The sequence below is a fragment of the Miniopterus natalensis genome, chromosome 5, assembly GCF_054644295.1.
Source record: "Miniopterus natalensis isolate mMinNat1 chromosome 5, mMinNat1.hap1, whole genome shotgun sequence".
Lineage (NCBI taxonomy): Eukaryota > Metazoa > Chordata > Mammalia > Chiroptera > Miniopteridae > Miniopterus > Miniopterus natalensis.
Genome location: NC_142085.1, coordinates 71314346 through 71323902, shown reverse-complemented (window position 1 = coordinate 71323902; position 9557 = coordinate 71314346). Strand labels below are relative to the sequence as shown.

The following is a 9557-nucleotide window of genomic DNA, read 5'->3' as shown; positions in this document are numbered from 1 at the left end:
TTTAGGAGTGCAGTGCTCATTCTAGTTAAACTCAGTCTTTTTCAGGAAGAATCTTGAGAAGAAAACCTCAATGGCAAAGTGTGAACAAGCAAAAGAACTGCCAATAATGGGAAAGAGCTATTCCTAAGATGTTTCAATGATCAGAGCCAAGGAAGAAGTCTTGGATATTTTGGGATTGGTTTGTCCAAATATCAAATTTGAGGAAGTCTTCAGGTTCACATTTTTTCCTGGATTAGCCCGTCTTTGACTCTTTATCCTTATATAGAAATGGCTGGACTGGTCACATTTTTAAAAGAAATGGAGAAAAGATTTTCCAGGCCAAATCAAATTTTATGTTTCTGTTTCTACCAAATTATTTTCAGATGCAAGAAAAAGCAAACCACTCAGAAGAACTGCACATTGCAATGAAGTTGGAATGCAAGTCTTCATCAGAAGGGAGGGAATAAATTTTGGATTATTCAACCACAAAATATGCAAACCACAAACAAGTGTAAATAACAGGTAGACACAACACACACAGGCGCGCACACTCACACACACACACACTGCTACAAGTCTGCCCTTCTCCTAGGAATTTTCATTAATGTAGTTTTTTAAAAAAGCTTATTGACATCCCAGTAAAATTATATAAAAATTTCATGTCTCTTTCCATGTTTAAATGTTTGGCTTTGCAAATATTGTGAATATTCTAAATAAAACAAAAAAGACCTTAAAATATAAAAAATAAAGCCATGGAAGTAAGTTTTTAATCATCAGGCCATACATAGCCAATTAACGTTGAAAATAAATTATTGTGCCTCAAATCTTCTCCCAGGATCCAGTCCCAAAATCTCTGCCTAAAATACAGGAGCTTCTAGCATGAATTGTCTTTTCCCTCTCTATCATATAGGTTCATTTGTGTAGAGGACAGAAAATATCTCAAATAAAGGGAAAAAGATACCTATTGAGCTGTTTTTCTCTTGGATGCAAACAACTGAAAACTAGGCAGTTAAAGCATAATGGTCTAATATTAAATTATAATCTTTCTGCAGGTTGCCATAACATTGTAAAGATATCTTGTTATGCAAAAATTATAAGTTTTAGTAATATTTTGACTTATTAATTTTCTCAGATAATGAACACTTTCACTAGTCTATGCAATCCCTTTTAGATACCTTTATAGTAAAATGAGAAACTCGGTATGACTCCCAAATCCCTTGGGGAACTAGTAATGTCTATAGTTTTCAAAGGCCTTATGCTATAAGATTATAAGATCGCTCCATCAGTTCTTCTTTATTCCTTCATTACCCTCTATGTGTCAAGTACTGGGTTAGGTTTTGGGGATTTCTACATGCATAGCACAGCACACATCTATGAAGAGCTTTCATTTGTCTTGAGGTAAGCAGATAGTTTAAACATGATTAAGCACTTTATTTAAAAAAATATGATGGGATAGTTGTCTCAAAAAACCTCTTCCATAAAATAATACCTACAAATATTTATTTTTGTAAAATAATATATTTTTGTGTTACTTGTCTGAACTGATATGAAAGTCAAAAAAATCTTGATGGACAGATGGTAAAAATACGTGAATACAGAGAAGTAGGCAAATTTCAAAGACGTTGTTTTCCCTGAGGGCATCTGCCATACCTGTGGGCCACAGCTACATAGGGAGTGTAGAGAAAAAGCCTGGAACCCGTTTAAGGAGTGATATAAGAGCAAACAGACAATATTAAACCAAAAGCTTCCAAAAGATGACATCTCAGTAGAAAAACTAGGAAAGAACATTCTCACAAGGAGATTTAAGCCATACAAGCAATTATGAATGAGAATCATCGAAATATCAAAGTAAAAATATTGCAGATTTTGGAAAGACACAGACAGACTATGAAAGAAATATCGGTCACATTTTTCAAGAAAAGCAAGATGATATCATGACTATAAAGATGGACAAGAGATTTTTAAAAGATTACTAGTTAGATTTAAAAAACAAAAACAAATGATGAATCTGAAAATAAAGTTATTACTCAGAATATAGTAGAGGGGGAAAGATCAAACATATGAAAAATAAGCAAAACAGAAGACAAAGAATACAACTGAAATTTCTGAAGGAGAGAGAATGTGAACAAGGAATAATTAAGGATTATCAAAAAGTAATAATTAAGGATTTTCTACTATTATTGATAGATACCAATCCTAGCTCAGTAAGTACAACAGATATCAAGCAGAGTAAAAAATAAACAAACAGCCTACCCAGACACACTGCAATGAAAGATCCTAATATCAAAGACAAAAAGATCTTAAAAGAGAGACAAGATAAAATAACTTCAAACAAATAAAAACTAAATTGAAGCAGACTTCTCAATAACAACACTGGAAGCCAGAATAATATTTTCAAAGCTCTAAAAGAAAATAAATATCAACCTAGAATTTTATTCTTAGTAAAACTATCTTTTGAGAAGGAGGGTCATTTTTTTCCTATTATACTTTTTAAAAAATATAGGTAGCCTTTCATCATATAAATGTTTCTTAATCATTAAATCACTTACTACTTAGCTACTGTGATTGTACAGCAAATATTTACTTACCTCTCTTCCTGCTGTGATGACTTTTTAACTCTAATGATGTTGAACTTGACTGTGGAACTTATTTTGGCCAATGGAGGTTAATGAATTTTATGCAAACAGAGATGCTGATTGTGCTTGCCCAAATTAGTTTGACTCTAATGCTTTGATGACTCACCATAGGTAGCTGTTGTGCTTTTAGCTTCAGCTCCCAAAAAAGCACACTTGGAACAAATTTGAATCCAAACTGGACGTTGGAGCCAAATCCCACCAAGTCCCAGTCAAGTGTAATTTAAATCAGCCAATCTCACTTAAGCTGCAGACACATGAGCATTAGAGTAAATGTTTGCTGTTGCAAATCACTGTGTTTGGAGATGATTTTTAAATGTATTTTTGTAACAATAGCTGATAAATACAACTGGAATTGAACACTGAGGTTGTTTTCAAGTTTTGCCATTACAAACAGTGCTTTATTGAACGTGTCACTACAGCTTTTAAAAAGGTATCATCATTCCCTTTTCATAGAGGAAGAATCTGAGGTTTGGTGTAAGTATGTCATCCAATGGTACACAGCTATTAAGTGTCAAACCCATAGGTTGAATCTGGGTCTGTCTGATGCCAAAGTCCATGTTCTTCATAAGATGCTACATCACCTGTCACTGAAATATATTTACTCTTTTGGGTAGATATATATTAAAATAAGTCTGAAATTTTATATCAGCATAGAATAGCTTTGACTGGCAATATAACTATTAACTACTTTTGTCTCACTTTTTAAAATTTATTTTATTGTTGAGTATTACATATGTCCCCCATTTCCCCCCCTTTTCCTCTCTTCACCCATCTTCCACCCTACCCCAGACTTGCACCTGTCTATTGTCTATGCCCGTGGACTGTTCATTTTTATTTAAAATTAAATATTGCACTAAACTCTTGTTAAACAAAACACTAAACTCTCTATATCTATCATTTAAAGAAACCTTAGCTTGTTATGATGTTTTTCCTTAAAAGTAGACATTAAATCAGACCATAATTTGTAATGGAAATTGTAGGTTCAATATGAGAATGACCACCTTGCTAAAACTTTCTTTTCTAAGTTCCTTTCTTTAAATAGGCATCTTTTTCACAATAGCATTGTAATTATTCATACTTTCACAAACATACACAGTGAGGTAATATTTGAGTGTGCAGTACTTTAATGCTTTTTATTAGGAGTCAGTAATGTCCACATTATTCACGTGGGACAGGCTCCTGAGGGAGTAATATACATCTTGTGAACAGGCAGACATACAAATTAGTAGCGGCCTAAAGAGCCTCATGCTCTGCTTACGTTTGATAAGTGAAAGGTGTTTGATGTTGAAATGGTTCTGCTACATAAAATTTCCCAGAGACTGGAGGAAAAGGGTGCCCATTCTATCACTACATTAAGAGTTTATTAAGGGAATTTACACACAAATTGTGTCCCAGGCAGCAGCAAGACGACATAGGTGTCCTTGTGCGACGGGACAGGCACGAAGGGGTTCTACAGGACAGGACAGGGCGGAGAGGGGCGCTGGGGTATAACCCACCTCAGATAAGGGGACAGTGCTTGTCGTGCTTGCCCAGCTATTACGCTTGCCAGGGGTGGAACCGACACAAACCAGCATGCTGTGGGGCCTAGGGGAGGGGGGCAGATGGTCTCCGAGGGGACCTAGGGGAAGCAGTCTCTGCTCTGCCCCAGGCCTAGTTGGAAGGTCTGGCAGTGCTCAGGGAATAGTCCCTCCTCCACAGGTCCATTTAGATGTAAGAGTGTCATAAATCAAGAGAATACCATTTATTTCTTTATGTTCAGCACAATTTGACATCATGTAGCTCAAAAGTGAAATGAATTTAGTTAGAGTAATTTCAGTAGGCCATAAAGCACTGTCCTTACGAGACATATAGAAGATACCAAACTTTTTTATTTTGAGGTCTAGGCATATTATTGCCAAAGGGAGGCATTGTGACACTGGAGATCAATTTGCAAATATAACCATTTAAAATACCACCATTTCTTTTACATAGCCCTTACATTACCTGACTCTACATCTATGCATATGCTATCTTGGTTAGTGTGTTCAGTCTCAAAAAGAGAGGCCAACTTAACTAACTGAAAAATATTGATCAGCTTAGTCTTTCACAGGCACAGTTGCCTGCAATAAAAGCTTACAAATTGCTCAAAATTTAACTTATATTTAAGTGCACTCCGTACCTTTGAGCATCTACACAAATGATGATGACACAAGATGGAATGGAATGCAAAAAAGAAAGGTGAAAACAAAGTCCTGAAAACTAGCAGAGGATGGAATCATTGTCAAGTGAAATCTCTCAGAAATGTAACCATACCTTTTTCAGCAGTGTTAAAGAAGTACAGAGAAGTAGGGATACTGGACTGGGGCAGTAATGGAAATTCAAAATAAAGGCATGATGGAAGGAAATAAACCCAGTTTAGATAACATCCAGAATCCTGAGAGAGTTAATACAGAGAAGGTAGGTTGGATGTCCATGATGGATAATTTTATATATATATATGTATAGATGAGTATGCTTACATGTGCATGTAGTTTTATATATGTATATGTAAATGTGTATCTAAATCTATAACTATCTATCGACGGAGCTAAAAGTGTATCTTTCCATATAATGCTTAAAATATAACCATGAAGGCTTATGCATGCAGGCATAATAATTTTCTGAATTTATTATTTTTTTTCCAGAGCAAAGTTATGCTTATGCCTCATGCATGCCAATGCTATAACAGGGAATTAATTGGAACCAATGAAATGGGACATCAGTCTCTTTACCTTCAGGTTCCTCACACATTCTCCATTAAAGAGTTCAGTTCAAGAGCATCTCCTGCCATATTAACCTTATTTGCTCCACTGTATTAGGGACATGTGGGACCAGACGTCCCCAACTCCACCTCAAGAAAGCTCAGGCTGGAGGCTGGAGGCTGGAGGCTGGAGGCTGGAGGCTGTCGGCCTGGGTCATGACCAACTATTTCTCGGGCCCTAGGAACTGCTTAAAAACCATAGTTTACTCACTGAGAATACAAGACCATGAATGTCTGTCACACTTCCCTTTACCCCAGGGATTCTCAGATCTTTTGGTCCACAAATTGTTTGTCCATAAAATGATGTCATAATGAAAGCATTGATGAAAACACTGTCAGCTGATGTTCACAAAGACAGGACAAAATCATAGCACTGTCAAACACCTCCCTCCATTCCCAGAATCATTTTTGGATAGTGTCTATTAGCCATATGTGAACTTAATCCACTGTAGTCAGCTAACTTTGGGATGACTACTCCCACATTGCTGACCATAATTATTTCCTGCTGTAGGAATACTACTCACTGCATGTGAATCTTTCTTTGATTTTTCTGTATTGGCTGCTGTTGTCAGGTTATGAAATAGTATTTTTTCAAAGTATGAAATATGTAAGATCTATACCAATGTAAGGCATTAATTAGAATCTCCAAAATCCTTGCTCTATTAACATTTATCTAGAGAAAGAGACTTCTTTTTCAGTGTTTATGAAATGGTGTGTAAGGTCTCAGTTTTAAGCCAGAGAAGCTGATTCCCATGGACAATCTAATTTAGCTAGAATCAAATGACTAACCACATCCTACTTCATTTAGCAACAAAGGGTCCACTCCAAGCAACAGTAAACACATGGTGCTCACCCTCAAAGTATTCCCATCCTTTCTGAAGACCTCCCCCATTCCTCAACAATCAAATGGTATGGGGTTGTATAACAGAGGTTTCTTCTTCAGCAGTCTTGGTGTCTCAAGAAAAATAAATTCTTATCTTGTCAAGAAATGTATATTAATTATGATAAAATGTCTTTTGATACTTTAGAGTTCTACCTAAAAATGCATTAAAGTTTAACTTCAGTGAAGAAATTCGGTGCATCTTCCATTACACATCTAGGTCAAGGTGAAACATGATGCTATCTACGTTTTTGATGGCCAGTGGCTTAATAACCCATTTCAGGCTGAAGCTGAATCCTTCTGTGCTATTTCTTACTCCAAAACAGTAGCTCATAAACTGCTCAGTGACACATGAAGCAACAACATGGTTGTGCTCAGTATACTCTCACGGACCTACACGAATTTTCAGATCATCTACAAACTTTCTTTTGTCAAGCGCTTCAGTGATTTAGAATCTTCACAGCTGTCAATGGTCCATGAGCAGCAGTCCCTCCCACTTGGTTGTCAGAGGTTGCTGGTGATGTGAAATTTCTGAGCAGCTTGCTGCAACTCTGTTCTCTCCTGCAAAATCCATCAGAATGCAAGCCAGTGAGTGATACTACCACAGTGAGAAACTGTAAAGCAGTCTTAATTTATATTACAAAAATTAACTCATTCACAAACTCAGTACTCTTAGACTATTCTGAACCAAACTATGTTATGGCAATTGATCCAAACAAGTCAGTTGATCCAGACAGGAAGTTGAAAAGTGCTTCTCTGAAAGAGAACATCAACCTGTTCTTGGGCAACATGTGAACTTTAGGGGTTGTAGGGCTTACAATTGGAATCCTGGTTGCTAAGAGGTTGGGGCACTGTTGTGGAAGTTTTGGTCTCATGACTGTACTCTACTCCTCTGTGTGGGATAGAAGTCAGGAGATACGAGAGAGATAAAATTCCACCAAGGTCTGAGGTAAGAAATGATTGACAGCCCCTGTGGACATACGGACTTTGGGGATTCTGAGATTCTTTTGGCCTGAACTTAATTTCGGCTTGTGACATTTGTGAGCTTTTATGGCTTGAGCATGAAGAATGGTGAAGGTCGGAGCAACAGGGAAAGGAGTGTATGTAGGTAAAGAGAGAGACAGAGGAGCTGACTGAAAGAGAGCTGGAGAAGAGGGAAAAGGAACTTACAAGTAAGGTAGGAGAAGAGTTACTATTTATTGTAACTATTTCCCAAGCACTTGAATTGCAGTCTTGTGTTGAATATTCATGTCTTCTGAAAATGATGTTTTCTTACAGATTTGGAAATTCAGAACCATCTTGCCCAAAGCCGCCAAGCTTCTTAGACAAATAATCAAGATAATCTAGACCTGTGCTTGTCAAACTTTCATGCTCATATGAGTCATCTGACAACCTTGCTAAAATGGAGTCTTTGACCCAGTTGGTCTGAATAGGCCTAAGAGCCTGCATTTCTGGCAAGTTCTCAGGAGGTACTGCTGCTGCTCAGGGGCCCATACTTTCAGTAGCAAGATTTTAGAGGATGGATAATGTGAGCTGCAGAGGTCACCCTTGGAACACATTTTCATGGACTTTTAATGGCACACTCCTTCATGGCGGCCTTGGCCCAACATATGAAACAGATGCTAACAGCCTTTTATTTTAGTTTAAATTTTATAATTTCAATATAGTGCCAAAAATCCAAATTTATTGAAGAGACTAGTCTAGGGTAAAAACCCAACTGGTTGTTATAGCCACACCTATATTTTCTGTGCATTTTCGGGAGTCTATTTGTGAACTCTGACTACAAATAACTTTAAAAAAATATTGGACACAGTAGCTCTTCATCCCATTTGAATAAGAACACATTGAAAATGGCAAACTAAAAATGGAATAATCTAGTTTCATATCAACTGTTTCAAGACTCAATTAAAACAAAAAAGAAAGGGCTTTTCTTGTCTCTAAACCCACAAGTCTGATAAGCAGCTGGCATTATTTCTCGGTGTCATCTTCATAAAACACATCCCATGTCCCAACATGCTCTCCTGAAACCATCCAAATAATTGCATTTTTTTCCTTCTATTGTTGTGTTGCTTAATACTCACAGACACACACAGCCATGCACACACACAAACACAGTTATGCCTGCACACTGTCTAGGGGTATTTGTTATACAAATATCTTAGTATCATCACTTTTCTTTATCTTGGCTTTAGGCACATAACATTTTTCAGACTTTTCAATAATATGCTGAGAGTGAATTGGGCGTTTATATGATCTATGGATTATGTTGTTCCAGGAACTGCCAATTTTACTCTAATATGATTCCAGTATGCTGAGAAAGTTATTCCAACTAGAATGTGCTGAAGGGATGAATGTGGCTTCCATGCAGGGCATATAAGCTTTTCCCAAATAGCATTCTTGTAGAGATTAGAGGATAATCTGGCAGCCAGACCCAGCCAATTAAAACAGTAATTGAAATGGTTGAAAATGTTTTCCTTGGCAAACATTAGTTATTTTGCTTCATTTTGGGTTTCCTTGAATAACAAAAAAAATAGGGTCAATCACAAGACTCCTAATTTATTTTCTTGGTTATCTTTTTCACATAAAACTGAAAAAGGGCTGCTGTAGAGCTTAAGTGAAAAACTGCAAACTGTGGTATGGGGTGGTATAAAGGCAGGCATGGGAAAACAAAATCATTCTTAAGCTAACATAAATAAACCTCCTGTCAGCATAGAATACGTGGGAACTTCTGTTTTGGGGTGGAAAGGGTAAAATGAAGAGGGGAATGCAAGAGGAAATAAAAAATACAGAACAGGCACTCTTGTAAAATGTTGGTTTAATTTTCTCCAGATTAATAGGTACTTAAAAACTGAGACATAATTTTAAGATATCTGAGATGAAGAACTAAAATATCAATTTATGTATCATAATTTTCTTCACAAGCCAGTTGTGTACTGTTAAATGCTTTTAGTCATCATCTCTGGGGTAAGAGAGTATCTGATTCTTAACACTGGCCAATTTCCATGGTGTAAACACTGTCTTTATAGTTAATTTCAATCTACCAACCTGATGTTCCTGAAGGCAGAGTTGGGAAGAGGCATGCACAATCAACTTTTATGACCCACTGGGAGCTGCCAGCACACTGCTGACTGAAGTCATAGTTTTACAAATGAACACAGATATGAAAATGCAATCCAGATTGACATCCAATAGAAATATTGAGAGAGGAAATTAGTAGGCAAAGATCATTATCTCACAAATTAATTAATCTAACTTTTGCTGAATGAAACTGTAAAACATGAAA

The 9557-nt window shown here is 36.7% G+C and overlaps 1 long non-coding RNA gene across 3 annotated transcripts in view; it reads right to left on the bottom strand.

Moving 5' to 3' along the window:
* Positions 1-4169: 4169 nt before the first annotated feature.
* The window catches only part of LOC107531004 (uncharacterized), a 151928-nt gene continuing 146540 nt past the window's right edge, over positions 4170-9557 (bottom strand). For all 3 annotated transcript variants that reach the window (XR_015714582.1, XR_001602588.2, XR_001602587.2), the window contains one exon: positions 4170-6835. This is a non-coding gene — a long non-coding RNA (uncharacterized LOC107531004). The remainder of the gene's footprint in view (positions 6836-9557) is intronic.